The sequence below is a fragment of the Mastomys coucha genome, unplaced genomic scaffold, assembly GCF_008632895.1.
Source record: "Mastomys coucha isolate ucsf_1 unplaced genomic scaffold, UCSF_Mcou_1 pScaffold6, whole genome shotgun sequence".
Taxonomy (NCBI): Eukaryota; Metazoa; Chordata; class Mammalia; order Rodentia; family Muridae; genus Mastomys; species Mastomys coucha.
The window spans coordinates 43,104,357-43,129,971 of NW_022196912.1; the positions used below are offsets into that span (position 1 = coordinate 43,104,357).

Sequence of the window (25,615 nt, forward strand, 5' to 3'; positions counted from 1 at the left end):
TTCAAGAATGTCTCCAAATGTATGCCTCATCAATTAGCTGTGTGAACCCAGACCTTTCACCAGATCTGAAAAATACAACAGAAAGAGAACCAATAATATTTTAAACTAAACTGTTGTAAGGGTCTAGGTACATGCAGCTCTGTGTTCAAACATTAAGCTTGTGCGAAGGCATGCCTCTGTTCCCCTCAAAGGGAAAAAAAATCACAAAAGAAATTTAATGAACTTAATCAGCTCAGTTCCACATAGTCGTTTCTTGCCTTGTTTTTAGTTCAACTAACTTTTCTCAAGGCTAGAATTTCCATTAGTGTTTGGGAAGGCATTCACTCCCCAATCCACTGGCACCATCTCAGTGAGGGTTCTTCTCGTTTTTTTTGTGATCTTCCTAAAAGACATAGCTCTTTAAGGCTAGAGATGCCTATAGAGGATTTCTGAATGTATACGAATAAAAGCAGTTAATTGAACAATGAAACAGGAAGTGGCTGTGCTATCGATCATATGGGTGTGCGAGTTCAGCAAGGAAATGTGGTAACATCTGTCCTTCTGAATTTCCACAAATCCTGCCTGATAAACATACTATGAAAAGTCCCAAATATTCTTGTCATTTGAGAATGAGACTACTCAACATTTTAAGTCACTTGACATAGAATTACAAAATATAGTTACTTTGAAGCCACAGTTACTGCTATGGTGTCTCCAAGTTCACTAGATTCCTTTCCTCTTATATAAATGGGTGCAATCAATAGCCAGAGATTGCTAAGTCACTTAACAAGTCATAAATTAACTCCAACTTTGATTTTGTTTAGATCTGTACCCCAGTTCTATGTGTAACAATACATTTCAAAATTATATTAACATGAATTGAAATACTCATTTTAAATCATTGTGCTTGATTTCCTCATTAGTTTTGGGTGCAAATTCTCAGGAAGTAACCCATTGCATACATGCAGCAAAGCCATATTTCTGTAGCAGCATCCTTCACATTTGTACATTAGGATTGATTCTAAATGGTTACTCCACACTGGCAGCAAGAGGACATGGCTTTTGAGAGCTGTTGAGACTAGGTGAGTTAGAGAACTCCTGCCTGGGACTGAATAAGCTTGATATTCACTGAGGATACTGCAATGCATTTATACCATGATATAGAGGCTACAGAGTTTCAATATGAAATGTGAAGAGTTAAGAAACAATTACTAGTGACTAGAAGCTATAGCAATGTAGAAAGTTTCATTATGCAGTTTCTATATCCTGATTTTTCCATCCTTAAGCAAATTTATTTTTTGTGGGGATTAAAAGCTCTAAGTGTGTTATTGTGAGGTTGAAAATGTTCAAGGGTGTTTGTCTATAGCATCACATTGTGAATAGCTCTGTTTCCCAGCAGTGAGACAATGTGTGTACTGCACACTCCATCTGAGCATTCTAGAGCATCCTGAGTTTAGACATGCATCTGATAGTGAAATTTTCCTTGGAATTTATAAGAGTAGGGGTGTGTCTAAGACTTTCCTGTTGCTTTGATAAAACACAAGGACTAGAAGTCACTCATGGATGGAACAGTCATTTTGGCATACGGTTCTAGAGAGCTAGTCCACAATGGCAGGAAGGCCTGGCTACAAGTGGCTAGAGCATGAAGCTAAGAGATTACATCTTCATTTATACATAAGACGTGAAATGAAGCTAAAAATACCCAAAGCCCACCTGCCCCCCCGCCCTGTGATGTACTTCATCCAGAAAGACTCCATCTCCTAAAGATCCATGACTTCCCCAAAGAGCACCACCAACTGGGGACCAAGTGTTCAAATACCAGATCCCCATAGGGAGACATTTCTCATTCAAATACCATAGAGGATCACTTAGTTCTTTGGTTTTGTCAGACACTGTTTAAGTTCTGAATTGCAAGCATGCCCTCTACTTTTTCTGGTGTTCATGAGTGTTCATGAGGATATGTCCATGTGTGAGAGAGTTGAGTATGCTGAGATTTTTGACTTAAGGTATTGTGGAGGCTGTGTTCCTGGCTGTGATATTCAGTTGAATAAAACAGACAAATGTGCATATCGAAACCTGTGGGTAACAACCCTTTGTGGGGGGATTTGCATATTAGATATCTTACATATCAGATATTTATATTATGATTTGTAACAGTATCAAAATTGCCACTATAAAGTGGTAACAAAATAATTTTATAGTTGTGAGGTGGTCACCACAACACTGTATTAAGGGTCACAGCATTAGGAGGGTTAAGAAACACTGTGCTAGATGAATCCATTGTTCCATGTGACATGAGCACACAGGAAACCCATTCGCTTGTCCCTGACAGGACTGGGGTGGAGTAGCTCCTTCAAGTGTTGATCAGCTCTGGTCATCCTTTATCCTGCACCTGGGCATGTCTCTTTGTGATAACAAACAAAATCAGGAAATCTTGGATCCATGCCTTGAGCATATCAGTCCTTTTTGTCCTTTAGCAATGGGGAAATACCATACAAGAAAATATGTAGCCATGCTGTTGCAATAACAATGGAAATCTCTGGTTTTGAAAGCACAAGTGAATCACCCAGAAATTCACTAGACATTTCTCTCCACTACATCAGAGATTAGGAACAAAAAAGGAGACATAACATTGTTTATTTATGCATTCAACAAACCTTTGAAACCCCACTCAGTAACCAAAGCTAGAGTTCTGAGGGGAATATTCAGACAAGTAAGAAAACAGTATTACCCATTTAGAAGCTCTAGTCCAGTGGTCCTTCTAGCTCTGCCTGACCTGCTATGGTCAGAGGCAGGCTCAGAGTGCGATGGCTTATTGGAACTTGTTTGGAAAGAAGATGTCTTGATAGTGTATCAAAATGGTTAGGCAGTGATGAAATGGATGCTTTGAATACTTTATCCAAACCAAAGGTTTCTTTTTCCCTTTGTAATGGCATGCTTCTGCTTTTGGGTATCTTTTACCACGCAGGAGAGCCTTTGTTTGCTTTAGTGGGTGGTTTAGACATGGACATTTCTCATTGTATGCTTAAATGAATTCCAGCAGAATGTTAGGCTTAAGTTCTTTTTTCGTTCCCGTCTGTGGTTGATCTTTACTAGTCCCTAAGCTTATGTCATTCATTTTAAAGTCATTAGTTAAAATAAAAACAGAAACACTTGGGCTTGAAAGCACACAGAATTATTTCATGTACAGTGTTCAGGAGAAAACCCTTTGTTGCCTGAAAGAGAGCAGAACTTGGACCTCAGTGAAACCTCTGTACTGAATGAATGAATGGCTGAGCTCTTCCTGAACAGATGGCTGCAAAAGCAAGCAGGGTGCTGCTGAGAGCTCGACTTTTCCCAAGGCTGGCTTTCTCACTGCCCCCATCCAGTCACTTTATCAGAACAAGTTCTTACAGAACCAAATTATCTGCTTTCCTTAGTTACCCTTCATGATGCTCTGGTAAAATCCTCTGATAAAAGTAACATGAAGGAGAAAAGATTGAATTCAGCTGATTTCAGAGGTATAGGCCACAATGGTGGGGAGGTCAAGACAGCAGGATCTTGGAGCAATGAGTCATGCCACACCCACCAACAGGAAGCAGAGAGTAATTAATTCATGCTGGTGCTCAACTCAATTTCTCTAGCTTATGTAATCCAAGATTTTCTGCCAGGGGAATGGTTCTATTTATAGTTACAGTGGGTTTTCCAGTATAAATATCAAGTGGATTCCCAATAGCCATGTCCAGAAACCCATCTTCTGGGTGATTCTAGATGTTTTCAAATTGATAATCAATATCAACCATCATTTATATATATATATATATACACATATATATACACACACATATGTATATATATATATATTCCCATCCTTATTTTCCACATACACAAACATGCACACACACATATATAAACAAATTTATATATAAATTTACATCCAATATCTAATTGACTCTCACAATGCAGATAACAGTGATAATAGTAGCAATTCCCTGCTGTTCCTTGGTGTCTCTCTCCTATGAAGAGATAAAGGACACTGTATATGCAAGACCATGTTAGCCATGTAGAGACCAGTGTTCATAGCCCTTTCCCAAAACTGAGGCCAGCACTGGGGTCATGACAAACCATCCTTAGTAAAACTCAGCAGATACCAGAGTGTGTTTTTAATGGGGTGAATGAAGGAGTCAGGAAGTATTAACAATCTTTTCTTATGCCCAGAAGCCACTGTAGAGAATGAGAGGGACTCACTGCTCTCCTCCTCCTCTGCTTTGTACTGATCATGGCTGCAAGAGTTTCCTGGCTTCAGTCCCAAGTACAGGTGGGAACTGGTCACACTGACTGTGCTATTGTGTCTTCCATGTCATCTCTAGGCAGCTGCCATTCACTTTGACCAACATTCCCTTTCTTGGTTTTGTGAGACGTCCTTTACTTCTTGCTGGCCAAGCCTACTTGTGTCCCTGTTCAGGATTGCCCTAATACTCTTCCCAGAATGCCTGCCACAAGTTCTGTGACCTGGCCACTTCAACACTCATACTTGATCTTCAGCCTAAAACCTATAGTGTGATTTATTCTTCGGCATCTTCTTCCTGTCACTTTTCCTTAGAGCAGTAGTTCTCGACCTTCCTAATGCTGCGAACCTCTTATACAGTTCCTCATGTTGTGGTGACCTCCTACCATAAAATTATTTTGTTTTCTACTTTATAATTCTAATTTTGCTGTTGTTGTGAATCACAATGTAAATATTTGTGTTTTCTGATGGTCTTAGGTGATATCTATGAAAGGATTGTTCTACTCTTGAAGGGGTTGCAACCTACAGGTTGAGAACCATTGTTTCAGATGACAATGATATATGGTGGAAGCCCTCATTTTGTCTCTCCATTTGCTGTACAAAAATTTTTACTCCTCCTATATTCTCTCATGTTTCATTTAATTATGAGGGATGCCATGGAGACAATGGAAAGCAGGATGGATAGGAAACATAGTAAGGAACTACAGAGTACCAGAAAGATAGATTGTGACATATCCTGATGAAGAACTGGAGAGACAGACAGGTCAGCCATTAAGATCATTCCATGCACTTGCAGAAGACCTGCGTTCAGTTCCCAACATGCATGTCCAGTAGCTCACGCTTGCCTGCAACTAACTCCTGGGGATCCAATGCGCTTCTCTGGCCTCCACAGATACCTGCACACATATGGTGAACACACACACACACACATACACACATACACACACACACATGCAAACATATACAAATACACATACACACATAAACACACATAGATACACACAAAGTAACAAATATATAAATACATCTATTTTTAAAGAAAATCTCTTGGACTAGTGCTTCTGCATAGTATTAATTAATAGTATAATTCTTTTCTTCTCTTACAGGAGACTTTATAATAAAACTCATCTTGGATATTTTCTGGATGTCACTCTTTGGCAGGTGTGATGTATGGGAGCACTCTAGCCCTTTGGAACTCCAAATCCACAACATGGGTCAAGCCCCGTAAGTCCAGAAATGTGAATGAACTACTTCAAGGTCACATAGCTAGTTGTCAACAGAGCAAGCACTTCACTCTCCATTCTGCCTGAGCCCTCATCCTGAGCCACTGCCACCCCTGTACACTGTGATTCAGTGTTCTGGTGATGAACCTTCATGCCAGGTCTTCTTTACTAAGTGAAGCCAAAATCTATCCCTCTTCTTGCTTCTCTCATTGTAAAATAGTCTCCCTACATCTGACACTAGAAGAAAAAGTCCCACCCACATCTAAGATAAACCTTTCCCACCCCTGCTTCCTGCCATGCAGTTATGTGCAGCAAGTGCTTTCCAGGACTGGACCACATGTCCTGATGCTCTTTATGGAAACTTCTGGGTGGCCCTCAGGAATAGTTCTAACTGGAACACCCTGCTTTGTTCCAGACCATCTGAAGGTTTCCCACAGACACAGCAAGACTATCCACCAAGTGCCACCTGTAGGATGCTGGATATGACCTGCACCTGGCTCAGACTGCTGATTTGGTAAAATTTTAACATGTGATTTCCTTTCTTCTACCATCGTTCAGACTGTCCTGACTGGTGTGTTCAGTTTCTTTCGCCAGGGTGCCAAGCCTCATGTGCATCTGTGTGCAATGGGGAGTTACTGTGGTGGCTGCAAAGCTGTTTCTGATTGTAAGCTCACAGAAGTTGAAACTTAGAGTCCTGCTGACTTTGTAGGGCATCTACTGCGAAGCCACGTGGGTGTGGGTCTTATGGGACCATGATGACTGCCACCTGGGCATGGGAAAAAACAAAATTTGCTACTTGTCATCAACAACATGGAATTTAGGCCAAACTCAGGGGTAGACAGACATATTCATCCTTCTAAAGAAGTTAGGGGAAAGTAGAACACTAAGCTGGATGCAAAAGGCAGTTTGATGTCTGCATCTGACTCAGCCTCCCAGTTCAAGCTATTTACTTAAGTTGCTTGTTTCCTTCCACCCAACACTCAGTACCTGGTTTCAGACTCTGCATGTCCATCAACCTTCTAGCACCTTCACCAACTCTAAGTGGTCTCCAATATGCTCTCTCCACTTGGCTTGAGCTGCTATGTTCTGTGTTGGAAGCTCATCAAGTGTGTCTAGAACAAAGCCACAGCCTATTCCCTGCTTTTTACCCTACAGAACCCCTCACTTCTCCACTTGACCCCTGGTATTTTCATTTTGGCACTCATGGGGCCCTTCCTGAATACATTGCACTCCCTTTGCCTAGCTGTAGTCCTTCTCTGAACTCCTGCTTTCTGAGGCCTGGGACAACGGAGTGACGCTCAAAGCCAGTATCAAGTTCCATACCCATGAATTCAGGATATAAGCCTTCCAGAGACCACATGCTAAGATTAGAACTCCCAGGATGGTCTAATAATAAGAGAATCTGTTCCTTGTCTTGATTTTTTTCATTACAAAGGAGCCTAGCACAGGTAATTCTATACAGGAAAAGCCCTGCCATCATCTTACAGGATCACTTGCTCTGCTTCCTGTCTTAGGTTTAGCCACCATTGCTGAGGAAATTGTTACTTCCAAGGAACCTGTACCTACTTGGACAGAATTCATCCCAATATACATGCTCCACTAGAAAACTGTGCTACACTAAATGTTTGTTCTTGTGTCTCCCCTTAGTCACAGCATAAGTAGCATGACCCCACCCCCTTGAGTGACAGGAAAACAGAATGACCCATATCTATCACTTTTTAAAAAATCACCTCAATTTTAGAAATCATGAGATACTTTCCTGCAGGCAAAACTTTCTAGGTTTGTCTGGATGTCAGCCCATTTTCCTGTACTGTTATTCCCACTGACTATAGATTGAAAAGCTTAACATGGACAAAGAATAAACTGTATGTCTATTCTATGAACATGCCCAGGAAAATGGTGGATGAGTACATCAGGAAAGTCCACAGGTAGATGGGCTATCCATGAAGCTATCTCTGAGGTAATGTAGATGGCCAAGTCCACACTCCTTATGAGCTATGCTAGTAGGAAAGCCCTTACCACCCATCAACAGCACACATAGCAAAAGAAAGTAGAGTTTATACCTGGAATAATTCCAGTGTTCTAGCTGACTTTCTGCCTGTAGCTTCTGTGTATCACATACTCCTCTACCCTCCCACAGTCCACTTCCACATGGGAGATACAGGCCTGTTGACACCACGTTTTCTGATAGAATAATGACTCCCACTTCACAGTGCAATTTACCTTTCCTCACAGATCCAGGCAGGCCAGGATATGTCTTCACTATGGAGATCATCATATGGCTACCCACTGGCTTCTCCCCTGCTGCCCTAAAGAAATTATACCTATATCTCATATAAGCTCAAATGAGGCCAACTGTACCTAGCCAGTGATCTAGGCACCAGATTTGAATATTCTTCCTATAATGCCTAGGAAAGAGATAAGTTGCTACAGACTTGTGCTGAAAACAACAGCTCTCAGACTTTTCTTTGAAAGCCCTGAGACCCTGAGTTGTGCCAGTAATCAGAGGTCCTTTACAAGCTGTCCTCTCTCTCTGAGCTTGTGTACCCTGGACCCTCCTGTTGCCTCTTCCTGGGAGCTATGTGTCCCTAACCTTTATTAGAAGTTAGCTCTTAGAGCTGCTCTGTACACATTGCTTCCAGCATCATCCAAGTTTTCTGTGTGGAGGTGGTTGAGTGTCTAGCAGGGAGGGAATGGATTGGCCTCTCCACCACTGACTGTGAACAGTTGGATGCTGATCCCTTGAAGTTGTTTTTTTTTCCATCCATTGCCTACCTCTAAAATCTGGTCCATAGTATGCTCTTGTAAGTTCAGAAGCACAAAACTATCCAACAGTGGTATATCTATGCAAAACACTCCGAACATGACTGTGATCCACAGATCCTGGTCTGAACTGACACTCCTCCATTGCTAAGGTGTGTAGGTGGCCAATGGAACATGATAGAAACAATGACAAAGTGAGGAGAACCCCCCCCAAAGATCTAGAACCCATTTGTGTGTACTTTCTCCAATATTCATAGGAAATATTTATCAAGTAGTTTTAGAGCTAGGGGTGGAAGTGGGACCCACCCATAATTCTATCTCAAGGGAGCTGAAACAGAAAGTTCATGAGTGGGAGGCCAGCCTGGGCTACATAACAAGATTCTGTGTCAAAGAAACAAACCATGAGGTGGATGCCAACTTGGGCTACTTAATAAGACTTTGTCTCAAAGGAATCAACTAAGCAAGCAATAATTGTCTCAATTGTTCCTTAAGCAACAGATCTCTCACTGCCTTCCAGCAACATGGCTTCTAGCTGTCCTTCCAGTGTTGATGGACAGCTGTGTTTTCTTCAGAAAGCAGCATGAATACCCAAGCTTCCTAGTCTCTCTCTGGACACAACTGTATGCTCCATTTCTAGTACATGTTGGTTGTGTTTCCCAGGGACAAAACATTATTATTTTTTCTTCAGATACTCACTGTGAGTCAAATATAAAATCCCTAGTTTGGTCCCTGGAGTCCTGACACTGTTGTCCCCAGAGGCCAACTCCACCCTCATGGATAAGAGAACAAATCCTGACAGCTGCCAGGAGGCTGCCAGATGGGCTGTGGGAGACTCTGGGTGAACACAGTCAATTATGTTGGTGAAATACTAAAACTTGGCATGGAACTTCCCTTTCATCATGATCCCGATCTATTGTCATTTGAGGGACTGGACCTGATTGATCTCTGTGGTGGGCCACTCGAGATGGATGGTTGAGGTTAGATATTCAGCCTCTAGCAGCAGAATCTAAGGCCTTTTTCATATCCATTTAGAATGTCTGCCAGCCTAGGATTGTGTTCTCTGAGGGAGAAATTCACTCCTTCATGTGTGCAACCAGAAACTTTTGAACATTCACCACATACCAGGCAAAGTCCTGGGGACGTTGGGACACATGCTGGGTAGGAGGCAGTACTTGATCTTAATGAGTGAGCTGTACTTCAGTTATGATGCTGATGCAAACTGCAAGGATGCAGATAAGCACATGCAAGGTTAAAGGGTCCCCCGCCCTTTAGCCCTCCAGGCTTCTTTGTAAAATAAGGATGAGGAGAGAATAATTGAATGTGACTTTGAATGCTCCAGACCAGCCCCAGAGAGTGGAAACTACAAAGAGAGAGAGAGAGAGAGAGAGAGAGAGAGAGAGAGAGAGAGAGAGAGAGAGAGAGAGGCATAGCAGACTTGTCATCCCAGGCAGGGTGAGACTGTCTTCTCAATGCTTTTGCCTATGATCCTCTCCAAGCTCTTCCATAGTTCCTCCCTTGACTCTTCTCTCAGATTCTTCTGCACCTAGACTCAGTGCTATCTTATCCACAGGGCTTCAGTGTATGTTCAATGTAGTTAAAGTTCTAGACAGTGTTGTGGAATGACAGAGGTCTAGATAACCTCCTATTGACCAGCAGCATGCATCAGACAAAGTGTCAAACACATAGATCCTGTAGCATCATCCTTGGCCACTCCTATATGAGTTCTGGCCCCTGGACTGGTCTAGACAAATAGTTCCTTGACATTTCACTTCAGTGTTCCTCTCTGCCTGACTAACAACTCAGAAAGGGGTAATCTATACTTGGCACTGGGCTTTTTATTCAGTAGCCCATAGTATCCATGATATTGTCTCTTGAGTACTCCAATTAAACTACACACACACACACACACACACACACACACACACACACACACATTAAGAGGCTTCTGAATTTGGGGTCACTGCTCAATTCCACTCAAGCATTACTCTTATTAACAATTTTATACAGCATCATCTTCTCTCCTAGCTTCTTTAGCTAAGGAAAATGAAACAGATTGTCATTGAGAATAAGAGACATCCTTGGCTCTTGATAAGCTTACCTTGGGATGCTAGAGTCCCAGAAAACTTTATGGCTACCCAAGCTGCCCTGCGCCAGTAGCCTGTAGGATATTGTCTGGAATTTAAAGAATGAAATTCACAAGTTCCATGGGTTGAGTTTTAGCAAATTTATGTATGTTAATAGGTGAGATTTTTAAGGGATGTGGGGAGAACAGAGTTCTGTACAGTAAGTAGGTCATGGGTGCCATTCAACCTTTTAGTCTGTGGGTATTTAAAAGACTTACAGCTGAAACTGCGATAAAGAATGGGGGGGGGATGAACTGAACATTACATTTGTCTCAACCATGTATCCAGGTTCCTCTTTCAGTTTCACTCATGTTCTATTGTGTAAAGGTGAAAGATGACAAGGAGTTGGGAACTACAACTCTCTCCTGGCATCCTGGCCTTCAGTGTGGATGTTCTTAGAATTGTTTCTTGTGGTCCTTGACATATCTGACTGGTTTCTAGCTCCTGTATTCATCATTAATATTTCCTTCTTTTCTGTGAATAGATAATATACATCACATGATCTATTCTGTCTACTTATTAATTGATGAGCACATGAGTTCCCTGTACTTTGGAACTCATAGTATAGTCCTACTGTGAACATTTATGGCTATGTCTTTATGCCATGAATGTGTTTTCATGTGTTTTGTGTAACAATTGTCAAGTATATTAATTACTAACACATTATATAAAGTTGTACCATTTTATATCCCCACTTTCATTCCTTTGTTATGGTCTGTGTTATGGTTTGTGTTGTTAGAGCCACGCCAATGATGGATGACAATCAGCTGTGATTTGATTGACACTTGTCTAAAGCAATGTTGTGGAGTACCATTCCCCATGCTTATGAGTCAGTTGTGTACCTTCTATGTGAAATAATCATTTAAATCCTCTGCACCAAAACCACATATATTCTAGGTACAATTTATCAGTACATAATTTGCAAATATTTTCTCCAATTCTTTCTTTGTCTTCTCTTTTTATCTCCTCAATGCTGTCTTGGTCTGGTTCTTAAATTTTTTAAGTCCTGCTCATCTGTTATCTAAGCAGTCTTTATTCACTGTTTGTATTTTTGGTTTAATATACAAGATACTACTACCTTATTTAAGTTCAGAAACACTTATCTATTTCTCTAAAACTTTTATAGTTTGAGCCTTTACCTTCATTTCTGATGTTGACTTGGAAGTAGCTTTTATTCATGATGGAAGCTGTGTGGAGTTGACATTAAAACACACTTCTGCAGCTTGTGTATCTAGACTTTCTAGTACCACTTTCTGAAAGAAGAACAACTTTACCTTCTCTTTATTAGCCAGGGACAGCTGGATAGCAATTCAAGCCAGCCAAGGCCCTACATTCTTCCCTTTCTAAAACTTGTCCCTGACTCCAAGTTTATATGCCTCAGGCAACCTTTCAGTGGAGAAGTATCCATGGTGTTATTCTAATCTTAAAGATGCTCAGGATCCTCCCCACTAGCAGGAGCCCTGAAATGTCAAGGTACAGAATTTATATAGAAGGCCAAAGCCTGAAGGAAGCAATTCCTATCTGAACTCAGGCAAGGAGTTCTTTTGTTAACAAAAATGCAGAAATTATGGTGGAATATAGACAACCACTTTTTTTTTCTCAAAATCCATAGTCACAGTAAAAGGGCAAAATTTTAAAAATAAAAAAAGTTGCTGTCAGAATGTCTGGCACGTGCTAGAGAATTGATGCTACTACCTTCTTTATAGTCATCTTAAAACCCGTGAAGGCTTCAGCATCTAGAAGATCTACTAATTACTGTTTGCATTCAACAGAATGTGTCCCTACTGAATTAGTGAAAGAACAAAATGATAAAAACAAACAAACAAATAAACAAAAACCCCAAACTCTTTGTGGATGGTGATTTACTCATATGTGGCCCAATAGTTATAAAACTACACATTTATTTAAAGGAATGTGATATGTATGTACAAAAGAATTTGAATACAAATATTTTAGAAATGAGTCTACCAATAGAAAGTTTTACAAGAATTTATAAAGAGTTATTAGTACACTTACACAATGGGGTATGACTCAGCACTGAAAAGTATATCATTATATAAATGTCTATGGGGATGAATATCAGAAACTCTAGGTGATGTGAATAAATTCAGGTACAAGTAATCTCTAAGGTGCTGTTTGTGAGCTGATTAGCAGGATAAAGTCCTGGATTTGATAATAGAGATGTGGAGATGGGCTGCTGAAAGGGTGGAGAATAGTTATGCAGGATTTACACACCCACAGCCTTTGTTAACATTACCATGCTGGGTCTGGAGATGGAGTTAGTGGAAGAGTGCTTATCTGCATTCAAAGGCACTGGTTTGATCGTCAATACCTCAAAAAACTGGGAAAGGGAACACATGTCTATAATCTCAGCACTTGGGGAGGTAAAGGCAGGAGGATCAGAAGTTCAAGGTTATCCTTAGCTACATAGTATATTGGAGCTGGGTATATGAGACTGGATATACAGCATAGGGTATATGAGACTGGATCTCAAAAACATACAAACAAACAGGCTGGAGAGATAGCTCACTGATTCTTTTCTTCCAGAGAACCAGAGTTCAGTTCCCAGAACTCACATAGTGGCTAGTAACCATCTGTAACTCCAGTTCCAGGAATTCTAGCTCCATTTTCTGTCATCTGCAGGTACTGCATGCATATGATAATATGCACACTTACTGGCAAAATACTCATAAGTATAAAATTAAAAAAAAAAATACGCACAACACTGGGAGTAACTGGGACCAGCAGGACCCAGGCACACAGGAACTCCGCCAGCCCAGTGGCACATGTTGCTTCCAGTCTGTTTGGGCCAGTGCCCTAAGTAGATCTTGGGCAAAAATTCTTCAGCTAGTCCCACAACACCCAGAGGAAGCTCTACTCCCAGGCACTCTGACACATTCAGGATCAGAGGATCAGAGGTGCGGAGGACACAACATCTGTCCCAACACCAGGAGTAACTGGGACCAGCGGGACCCAGGTATGCAGGAACCCAGTCTGTTGCCCTGAGCAGACCTTGGGCAAAAATTCTGCAGTCAGTCTCACAACACTCAGAGGAAGCTCCACTCCCAGGCACTCTAACAAGCCCAGGAGCACAGGATCCCAGAATCAGAGGATCCCGAAGACAGCTTGACTCTGAGGAGTTATGACATAACCAAGATCACAGGAAGAACAGGCACCAGTCAGATTTAGCAAGGGCAGGTAGCACTAGAGATAACCAGATGATGCAGGGCAAATGTAAGAACATAAGCAACAGAAACCAAGGTTACTTGGCATCATCAGAACCCAATTCTCCCACCATAGCAAGTCCTGGACACACTGACACACCAGAAAATCAAGATTTGGACCCCAAATCACTTCTCATGATGATGATAGAGGGCATTAAGAAGGACGTAAATAACTCACTTAAAGGAATACAGGAGAACACAGGTAAACAGTTAGAAGCCCTTAAAGAGGAAACACAAAAATCCCTTAAAGAACTACAGGAAAACACAATCAAACAGGTGAAGGAAATGAACAAAACCACTCAGGATCTAAAAATGGAAATAGAAACAATAAAGAAATCACAAAGGGAGACAACCATGGAGATAGAAAATCTAGGAAAGAGATAAGGAGTCATAGAGGCAAACATCACCAACAGAATACAAGAGATAGAATACAACAGAATACAAGAGAATCTCAGGTGCAGAAGATACCATAGAAAACATTGACACAACAGTCAAAGAAAACACAAAATGCAAAAAGCTCCTAACCCAAAATATCCAGGAAATCCAGGATGCAATGAGAAGACCAAACCTAAGGATAATAGGTATAGAAGAGAGTGAAGACCTCCAAATTAAAGGGCCAGTAAACATCTTCAACAAAATTATAGAAGAAAACTTCCCTAACCTAAAGAAAGAGATGCCTATGATCATACAAGAAGCTTATAGAACTCCAAATAGACTGGACCAGAAAAGAAATTCCTCCCGTCACATAATAATCAAAACACCAAATGCACTAAACAAAGAAAGAATATTAAAAGCAGTAAGGGAAAAAGGCCAAGTAACACATAAAGGCAGGCCTATCAGAATTACACCAGACTTCTCACCAGAGACTATGAAAGCCAGAAGATCCTGGGTTGATGTCATACAGACCTTAAGAGAACACAAATGCCAGCCTAGGCTACTATATCCAGCAAAACTCTCAATAACCATAGATGGAGAAAACAAGATATTCCATGACTAAACCAAATTTACACAATATCTTTCCACAAATCCAGCCCTACAAAGGATAATAGATGGAAAACACCAACATAAGGAGCAAAACTACACCCTAGAAGAAGCAAGAAAGTACTTTCAACAAACCCACACAAACATAATTCCATCTTTAACAACAAAAATAGGAAATAACAATTACTTTTTCTTAATATCTCTTAATATGAAAATTAATATTACCAACTTATCCTAATTGATTAAAATTCAAAAGTATGAGGAATTGAAAATGTGTTGGCTATCATCTGGGGGTTTCCCTAATTTGGTAATTGGAGAAATAGGTCCAGTATTGTATATTCCATATATACTTTCTGCTTGATTGTACCTGGCAGTGTCTTCCAGTTACCATATAACAGTCTTGAAACCATGCTTCTCCTATCTCAGCCTCTTGATTAGTAGGATTGTTTATTTGATGTTTTTATACTATACTATGGTTTTCAGAACAGCTTACATATTTCAAAAGTATCTATACAGCCAAAAGAAACATAAAATATTAGCTTGAGAGGTGGCTTATAAGAGAACAACGAGTGAGACTGACTACTGACTACTTTGCTTGATGTTTGTAATTATTGTATCAATTTTGAAGAAGAGAACTTTATAAGTTACTCTTTCTCTGAGATGAATGCTTTTCAAAATCATCACAGCCAATGAACCAGATTCTTACCCTCACCTAATGCCTGTGCCACCCTCCAAGCAGAACCATTGTTCATTGAAACAGTTGGTGAATGACTTTATGAATAGACCATCTTAATACACACACTAATTTCTTAAATGAATGTAACCTGTTCCCTGTGGGCTGAGAATGAAGTCACTCACTCAAGTTAAATAGCTTTGTCCATAGCAGGAAATCTGTATCCAAAAATCGTGCCTACAATTCACTCCTTGGCACAGCAGAACTGTCAACTCTTAGCTTAGCTACTAGAGAGGTAAAATCTTTTGGTGATGTGAGGGACATTGAAGTACAGTTTAATTACAATGAACTGCAATGTCTAAAAATTTTTCTTATTTTGGGCTTCTAATATAGTAATAGCCAAGATTTTAAACTCTACTAAACTCTACTAAAAACAAACCAACCAATCAAACAAAAAGACTTTATCTATTTATGTTTATTTATATATTATATATGTTATTTATACATTATTTTAAAATATACAGCTAATATGTTTGGAGATAATTAAAATGTATATTGAGAAAAACATGTATTTTCAGTATTGCTGCAGACAAGCATCTATATAAGACTGTTTAATTGATTGTTTTATATTAAACAACTTTTATGCTACTCACTTTTATTGTTACAATATTTTATAAATTTTTTTTATATTTAACATTGTTTTTATTTAGGGTACATAAACATGATTGTTTGACTTACATGAACATTATATGATAAAGGATAGACTTGAGCCCAATCTTCATTATGACGGTTATGCATTTCAGTTGCCAACATGTATTTACAATGAACAGATTTTTAGGAACTGAGATGGTTTTTTTTTTTTTTTGAAGGAGTTGGAGAAAGGACCAATGGAGCTGAGGGGTTTGCAGCCCCTTACGACGAACAACAATATGAACTAAGTAGTACCCTCAGAGCTCCCAGGGTCTCAACCACCAACCAAAGACTGCACATGGAGGGGTCTGATTGTTCAGGCAGCATGTGTATAGTAGAGGATTGCAAATTCGATCAGCAATAGGAGGAGAGGACCTCAGCCCTGTGAAGGTTCTGTGCCCCAGTGTAGGGGAATGCCAGGGCCAGAAAGTGGGAGAGGGCGGGGTGGCAGGCATGGGGAAGTGGGAGGCAACAGGGGTTTGTTTTGGTTGCTCTTGTTTGTTCCTTTGTTTTTTGGAGGGGAAACTGGGAATGGAGAAATTTACATGTAAATAAAGAAAATAAAAAAATAAAAAATAAATAAATTTTAAAGAATATGACAAAATAATTAAAAGGTATTACAAAAATTCAAAGACAGTTGTAGTCCAGCCTAGGCTACAGAACAGATGGCTATCTTATAAACAAAACTCACAAAACCAAACCAACCAAAACCGTTATCAAATGTGAACTCCCTGAGTATTGAAACTATTCTCCTTAAGTCCCACACTTAGACCTTTGTCACATGCACTCAGCATGGCTTTGCCTTTCCTTGTCCCCAAGGCAAGAAGGGCAGTGTCATTGTGTGGGAGCACTGACTATGAGATCCAGAGTGGTCCTGGTGTTTCTGCCATTTCATGTGGGATGTGTAGCATCCTCTTTAAAAATAACTGAACTCACTGTCAGACAATGCAGAATAAAGTATGACCTCAGGAACTGTTAACAACATTGAAGAGAGAGTCACATTCATTTCATGTGTGTGCAGAGCAGGTACAATCTCCCTCTCCCATCCGTACCTAAGTTGACACCTGAGCCAGAGAAAGAAATGCTCTTCACAGAGGGACAGTGAGCTGCAAGCTCTAAACAAATTTTCTATTTAGTCCTCAGAAAGGTGCTTTTCACTTCGAAGCCTCTACTTGCATCCCTCAGGAACATACTATTTAATTCCTTATTCACCTTTTGCAGATTACCCCCAGCCTTCATGCAGACAAAAGAAGGCTGCCTTCCTGCCCTGCTTCCCATGCTCATCATCTCCTGCCATACTTCAGTCTTCAGTGAGTCTCAGTAAAAAACACTTGTCCTTCTATTCATTTGCCACAGCTTCTACACAGTCCCTCAGTTTTAGAATCTAATTTCTTCAATGATGGCTCATCTTGTCATCTTGAGTGGATTAGGAAAGGCCCAGTATGTTGTTGAGTCACACTTTTGACTTTGAAAGTGATTTCAAAGGACTATTTCAGGAGGGAAGACCTACTGTGAACATGACTCGCATAATCTCCAGGGCTCCTGGACTAAGTAGAAAGGGAGAAAAGAAAAACTCAGATAAGCACCCTCCTTTCTCTGCTGACACACCAAAATGTGAACAGGCAGCCTGCCGTCCATGCTGCTACAGATAGGACCTGGCTGCCTACCATTCCTTTCCCTTCACAATGAACCGTGCATCCTAACCTATGAGCCACCCTAAACGCTGTTGACTTTAACTTGCTTCCTGTCAGGGATTTGGTAACAGCTAGGAGGAAAGTTTTATATCAGAAAGAAGGCATGAGATTATTTGTTAGGTAGTTCTAAGGATTTTCCCACTAGGTGACACTGGATTATGGGGACTATAATGTCATGTTCATCCTCCTGAGTTCAAGAGCATAGTTAAAACTCCTGCATGGTTGGGTGTGGATGATGAACTGGGAACTTTGTGTTTTTCTGTTATTTATTTGCTTGTTTAGGGAAATAGTCTATGAAACCCAGGCTAGACTAGATCTCATTAGCAAGTTTAGCTTTCACTCTAGTATCCTTCTATATCAGCCCCCCAAATGCTAGGACTCTAGATGTGAAACACTAAACCTGGCTTAGAGAAAAGACTTCTGTTATCAGGACAGATCAAATCCTCCAAGTTCTGTACCTAGAGAATTCACATCTTTGAGGCACCAATTTCTTCACAATGTTTCCAAAGACTGTTAGAGGCTCTGGAAACAATCTATAATCATTGTTGGGAATCCAAGGGAGTATTGAGGGTCAGTTGCTAGTTGAATAATAAAAGGAATGAGATGACAAAGGATGCACAAGGCAGAATATGAGCTCCATGCAAAAAGCTTCTCTGACTAAAAGTCTATACCTTGGCCCCAAGGCTGACATTTCTAGAGGACTTTCCCATTTTCAAAGTGAAGTCACACATGCATTCCATAATGTCCACTGGCAGCTACAGAGCATTTAGCATCTTGTAGAAATGTAAAAAGATATCCTTGTAGCATGAGATATGAACAAGAGGGCCAGTGGACAAATGTGACAAATCCAAGATATGGGTAAAGGTAGAAGCATGCTACATTTTCATCAAGATACCCAGGGGACAGTTCACATAGACATGGGGCACAGGAAGGTTATTGAAGGGTTTGGAGTGATGCAGAGAAGACATCTGCCAGAAAAATGAAAGCAGTGTAGACTAAACAAACAAACAAACAAAAAACAGTTGTGAAAGCATGAGATCATGAAGATGTGACAGAGGCAAAATTAAGTTGTGTAACAGCCATGTAAGATAGAAACATGTATGAAATGCCAAGAATCAGGCATGCCCTTATGGCGTGGAGAAATGCCTCCTGCTTCAAGGTCAGCTTTCACTCCCCATTCACTTAGAATTTCACTCCTCACATGCATGTGTCCTTGGCCTTCAGTATACCAAAGGGAAATCTGCAGAATGAGGGTAGTGCATGCTGGCTTTCACACATCCATTTTCACAGATCCTTGTTTTGTTTGTGTTAGTCTCTACTCTCTTGTAAAAATGTATTGCATATAAGCATGTGTGTGCATGTATACTTGTGTGAGAGGGGGTTGTTACATACATCATGCTTAGTGCATGTGTGAAGGTCAGAAAAAACCATTCAGGAGCCAGTTCTCTCTTTCCACTGTGAATTATGAGGATCAAAGCCAGATAGTCAAGACTGCATGATAAAACATTACTGGATGCAGCATCTTGCTGTCCCTGTTCTATTTCTCTTTTGTTCTATTCAGGTATTTCCTTACATTTCAACAATATTCATGATGTTCTCTGCATGTCTTTATTTAAAAGTATGTATTTACCTTCACTTATGTGTATATGTGTGTGCTTGAAGGCTTATAATGTACTTTTATGCAGTTGCAGCAGAGGCCAGAAGACAGTATTGGGTCCTCTGGAGCTAGAATTACAGAGGGTTGTGTGCTGTCCAAAGTAAGGCTATGCCTGATCCTGTTGTAGCCACAGAGCCACGCCTTTAGTTCTCTCTGTGCTCAGTTATTTGCACCTTATAGACCAATCATCCTTAGTAGGCTTTAACTTGCTTCTAGAATCCAACACAAAAAGCAAGAGGCAGTGGAGAATGGTGTGCACATCGTATCTTACTGAATATTAGGATGGAGCCCTACAGAACCATTGACTTGAGCATGCCTGAGACTAGGAACATAGTGGTCACTTACATTGGGCTCCAGCCCAATATACAGCTTTGTCTCCTACTGACTGATGTGTAGCTAGCTCTTAAAGTGCAAAAACTGTAGCACAACAAATGACTTTTATACAAGACATGTGGAGTGAATCTGGTACAGGTTAGATCTCGTAGCCTCTCACCAGCTCTCTGTCTAAAAGAAGCTTCAAAGTCCTTATTACAGCTACACAAATGTGGCTCAGGTCATTTGCTAGTCTGCACAGTGAAGCAAATAAGCACTCTATCCCTGGCCCTGCACAGTGAGGCACAGAAGCACTCTATCTGTGGTCATCACCAGCCATGGTCTATCTGGGGCAGAACAGATGTTTTTCAGGCTTTATTATTCTGCTTTTCTAAAGGGCATTTTCTCAGTACAGATCTTAAACTCATTTTCTGCTCTTATTAGATTCTTATTTCAAGCTTGGGCTGAGACATCTTTATCGTACTGACTGTTCCCTGTCATCAAAGCACACCGTGTCTCTCATTTGCTTATGTCCCCACTGTGAAACATATTGAGTTTTTGCTACAGAGGAGACAGGCTAGCCCCAGTGATTACCAGGGCCATTTCACAGTTCTGTTTGTTTGAGGCCAGCTTGTTACTGTCCCTATGTGCACCAGTAAATCTTGGCAGAGCAGAGTGATCTTTCCAGAGAGAAACTAAGAGAGAGAGAGAGACGGCCTGGTGTGGATGTAAGGCACTGCTCCAGCTGAGGTGTAGTGGGACTCAGCAATATGAGTAGTATGGCTGGACGTCATAGATCAGTCACATCTTATTTCCAGATGACACACGAAAAAGACATTAAATTGGTCTCCAGCCTCAGATATCTCTGAAAGACTGAGGTTCCAGGAGGGAGTGGACAGAGGGGCTTAGATGTAAAGGAAACAGGGGACTCTTAAGAGGATGATGAGATCACATTTATCTGTAAATAGAGACAGCATATGGCAAGTGCTGCTACTATGCAGTAGGTCTGGTGGGAAATGCCTGATGCTTGAAAGCACTTGTATTTCCCTCCCCCTCTCCATGAGAACAGAAAGGGGAGGTGTTGACAGGAAACTGGAGGGACTGTTGGTTCCTAAAACTGCTGTCTGGAGAGTCTCCCCAACTTTCCATATGTGAGAACTTGAGGGAAGGAACAGGTCTTCCTATCAGATTGAGAGGAAGGAGCCCAGCAGCGCTATGTGTGGGGAGCATCATTGGATCACTGGTTTCAGTTCAGGGACTCTGTACCATGGGCTACCTACAGTATGATGCAGGGATGGTGGCAGAAGCATCCTTGGGATACACTCATATCATAAGAAGTGAGAAAGAGGAGTCATCAAAGTCCTAAGACAGGAGGGCATGAGAAGGAATGCTGAGCCAAAGTATCTTACTAAAAATTCTCACTTTCTTGGTACAATGGCTAATTCTGATTTCTAACTTGATGGGAATAAGAAACACCTGGGGTATGAGGGAGATCCTCCCTGGTATGTCTGGGACGGAGTTTCTGGAAAGGCATCGCTGAGGAGGAACTCCAACACTAGACCCCTAAATGTGGGCAACACCCACAGACTGTGGGCAGATCCCATGGCCTGGGCTACAGGATTGAATAAAGGGCAAACCGGAGGACGTTTCCCACCACCACTGTTGTGTCTGCTGCCAAGTCTGAGAAGATATACAAAACTGCATCATGGGTTCTGTTCGCCTCCCCTGCCCTGATAGATTTCACCCTCTTAAGCTGTGAACTGAAATAAATCAGTTCTCCTTGAAGTTGTTTCTTTCGGGTGCTCATCACAGTGAGAATAGGAAGCACACAGGTAGGATTTCTTTGCAGCTCGGGATTTATAACAAAGGCTGGGCGCATTATTTTCAAGAATGAGTACAAGAATTCAGACTATGTTTTAAAAAACGTGAATTGCCTTGTGTAAGATCGGCCTTTCAACTGAGGCCCTTTGCTCACCGTAATGGTATCAAGGGCATTTTGTATGTCCCTGTAGAAAATCAAACAGCTATATTTTAATGACAGCAGTATGTAATGTCAATCAGAGAATAACCTGCAGCACATTGTTTTTTGTTACGACTTCCTCCCACAGGCTGTGATCCAGTTGAATGGGGATCTGCCTAGAGCCAAGAATGAGGGGCTTGGCTTGGGGCAATGCAGAGCATCAGAGTCTGCTCAACCTGCCAATGAGTGTGTGTGCCCACCTGGAAATAGTTGAAGCTATGTATTATGTATTATAACTTTGCATATTTGCAGGGCAGCATGGTGATAATTCAAGGCAAGTCAGGCTAATTAGCATATTGTGTGGACATCAATTTTTTTGTATTAGAAGCCATCTATCACATGATACTTTCAAAAAATGTTTTACATATTTTGAAATTGAAATATAATGAAGTCATTTCTCCCCTTACCTTTTATTTTATTTGCTCCTCCTCGTGTGTCTCCTTGCTTTCTCACAAATTCATGGGCTGTGTTTCTTTGACTATTGTTACATACACACCCTTACAGAGGCATACATGTTGATAAATATCTAAAGACAACCTACTCAGTCCATATAATTAATGATACTTGTACGTATATCATTTCAGAGCTGAGCATTTGGTATTGGATAACCAATTGGAGATCTATTTTCTGTTCTTATAAAATTGGATGGTAGCTCCCCTCCCATGCTGTGAGAGACTAGGACTCATTCCTTCTATGTAATGTAATGTTTTGAATTTGCAGGCTCTTGTAATTTATGTGCTACTTTGACAGTATGGCTTTATAAGAACAGCCCCCAGGAAACACTTTAATTCTCTCTTCATAAAATAAGTTAAAGTCAGTAGATTAAAAAATTATTTTTGTTAATTTTACAAATATGACCACCAAGGCAAGTCTCCATTCTATTCTACAGTCAATAAATTCTCAAATATTTTAAGAGTTTGGGTAACAAATGAATTATTTTAAGTTCTTGAAACATGTAATAAATTCAGATTTTTAAGTAAAAACTCTCTGACAACATTTCTAAGATATATTAGCAAATATCTATGACATATAAATACTTAGTATCAAAGTCCATGTCTAGTTAAAATCCAACAAAAACCAGGTCTGCAATGCTGGAAGCCCATTATGTAATAGGCCCAGGGAATGCCATAGGTGTTGTCAATGGCTCATAGGTAAAGTTAATTGATAAAATTACTGCTGTTCATTCATATTGCTCTCTTTTGCATTCATGAAGAAATAGAAATTGCCATTGTTTCTCTGCCTCTGAGGTCCTGGAGACTCCATGCTGACTGAAAATCAGCACAGCTTCTGCTGGGTCACTCTGCTCCTGTGCCATTGGATACTTTACTCACTGCGATAACTAAGCACCTGGCAGGAAGCAGGTTAAGGAAGGAGGTTTTATTTTGGCCTCTGGTTCAGGGAACAGTGTCCATCATGGAAAGGAAGCTTCCAGCTGTGGTCACATGAAGCTGTTTGCTCACATCTGGTCAGGCTAAGAAGTAGGAAGAAACAAGCTCTCCCCAGCTGGCTTTTTCCTTTTCCTTCAGTCTTGAAGCTCATGGAATGTTTGACTCATGGGTGTGTCTTGTCTCCTTGGTTACTTCATTCTGAAGGTGCCCTGGAAAAGAAACCCAGAATTGTGTTTCACTTATGGGACGTGATGTGTGCTATCTGTGTAGAGGTCAGAGGAGAATTTGTGGGAGTCAATTCTCTCCTTCAACTAAGTGGATTCATCCCAGGGGCTCCAGGGTAAGCAACTTTCTCTGAAACTGCCCTTATCTACTAAGTGATCTGGCCAGCCCTTCTTAGACACTCCTTAATCCAATCCAGTTGACAATCAAAATTAACCATCGCAACTAAGTAGCTTTCTCTTCATTAGGCAATCTGAGACCAGAACACTTTAGTGAAGCAAAGCTTGTACCATACAAGCGCATGTTCACTTAAAAGGCTTAAATAAAATTAAATAAAGATTATTTTCAGTAGTTAATTAATCACTATAATGTTGTGCTTATTAAGATTTATTAAACACCAACCATTACTGGTCACTGCTCAAATGCTAGATCATGGATGTAAAAGATCTGGCAGAAATCATTCACATGATGTTGAAAGTTTGGGTGGGGTCTCTTCTTGGCCCCAAAATATTCATACCCAGTGATGGACTTACTACCCAATGGTGTCATCAGGGAAGGTAACTGCTAAAGAGATGCTGTCAGGGAAAAAGGAGGCCAGGGATGCTTTGGGAGCTTAGTGTAGTAGTCACAGGAGCACTTAGTGTTGTATAGCCTGGTTTTTAGTTTTCTACCCCTCAGCTCAGGGACCTTGAGGAAGAAACTGTAACCTGTTCACTGTAAATTTAGCAAATAGTATCAGCTTCATTCGTAATTTAAGGGGGCTTCTATTCGACAGGTTCCATTTAGGCATTTACACCTTCATTTTAAACTGCCCAGAAACTAGCATTTCATAGATGTCACTGCCATCCTCCTCACCATCACAATATCAGTATAGTTGTCTTTAGATATAGAAATTGGCTTTCCTGGGGACAGGGAATAGATGCCCTAGGGTTCTGGCTACAGAATCATATGGAGACCACTACTTACCAGGGTAAAATGTCCCATCTCATCCCTGTACCTCTGCACCTGTTTCTCAAGTTCTCAGTCATCCTTCCCATCTGGGCCTTAGACTTCTCTACTGAGAGGAGACTTCTCATCCTGTCAGGGTACCAACATTCTTGGGGCTGGAGAGGAAGCTGATGTGTTTCTCCTCGTCCTTCATTTCCATTTCCTCACTGAAGGCTCCTCCTTCTGCCCCTCCCCGCAGGTAATTATCTTATCAGTCTTGATTCTGTGCAAGGTTACTTTCTCACTTCACCCTTCACACACACACACACACATACACACACTCCAACATATTTAATATACACTTTATATATGTCTCTCCATCATGTACCTCATCATAACATTACAATAGACATACTACATGGCATATACACGTACACATGCCACCTTGACATATACAAGATACACCCAGATATTGTATATCACACCACACACATAGCTTTCCCCACACATAGTCTAATACATGAAAATACCTGAGCATAACACATCCTCATCACTAGAATGACTAACACAGAGAAATGCTATAAATATGTTCACTATCAAAGCCCCATATCACCATATATTCATAGACATTGTACGCATTCACCTCTATAGTCAGACATAAATATATCTAACCCAAATTGCTCCCCTGGAAAATTCCTGGGTCTGCAAGCATGTGTGCCTCCAGGACTGTCAGAGAGACCCACGTGAATCTTCAGGAGATGATATGCCCACCATCACTGATCTCTGGCTGTAGCTCAGAAGGCAGCCCCCTCTCTCTTTCCTTTGTTTTTTTTTTTAATTCCTTGTTTGTTTTTCCTCTTCTTTCTCCTTCTCTTCCCCTTCTGGCTCTCCTCCTACAATTTTGTCTGCTACATTAACAAAGTTACATATGATAAGACTACTTCATAACAACAATTCCAACTACATTCTATTCTCAGTTCCTCTCAACATCCCACTTAGACTTGAACCTGGCCTGGCTTTGAGTCTGTTTCTGGAATACCCAGCCTTTACTTTTCCTAGTCCAAGACAGTTGTTCTAGTGTAGTGGGCTGAGTAGGGATGATCAGGGAACACAACATGCTGCTTTTACAGGTCTTTGTGGTAGCTTCCTGGAGTAGCTGGTACCCTGAGGGATCAGACATGAGATACTAGCTTTCCATGGAGAAATCCTGTGGTAAATCTAGCCTTGGTCCCTTCTTCTCCCTCAGCTCTCATAGCTGAATACAAACTGAGAAGAAAAACCAGCCCCTTCTTTCATAACCTCAAACATAACATTAGCTGGGGTGTGAAGTATTTTTCTATTCTTTCTCTTGGCAAGTAGACAGCAGAAAGTCCCACTTTGAGATGGTAATCATCATTTCCTAGGGCTCCTTGGTCCTTAACATGGAATGGTTATTTTTCATTTACTTCATTCATATATAAAATATTTATTTT

The 25,615-nt window shown here is 40.8% G+C and overlaps 1 long non-coding RNA gene across 1 annotated transcript in view; it reads right to left on the bottom strand.

Moving 5' to 3' along the window:
- LOC116079960 overlaps positions 1-23,163 on the bottom strand; it is a 29,877-nt gene extending 6,714 nt beyond the window's left edge. The window contains exon 1 of the long non-coding RNA XR_004114252.1: positions 22,954-23,163. This is a non-coding gene — a long non-coding RNA (uncharacterized LOC116079960). The remainder of the gene's footprint in view (positions 1-22,953) is intronic.
- Positions 23,164-25,615: the final 2,452 nt, after the last annotated feature.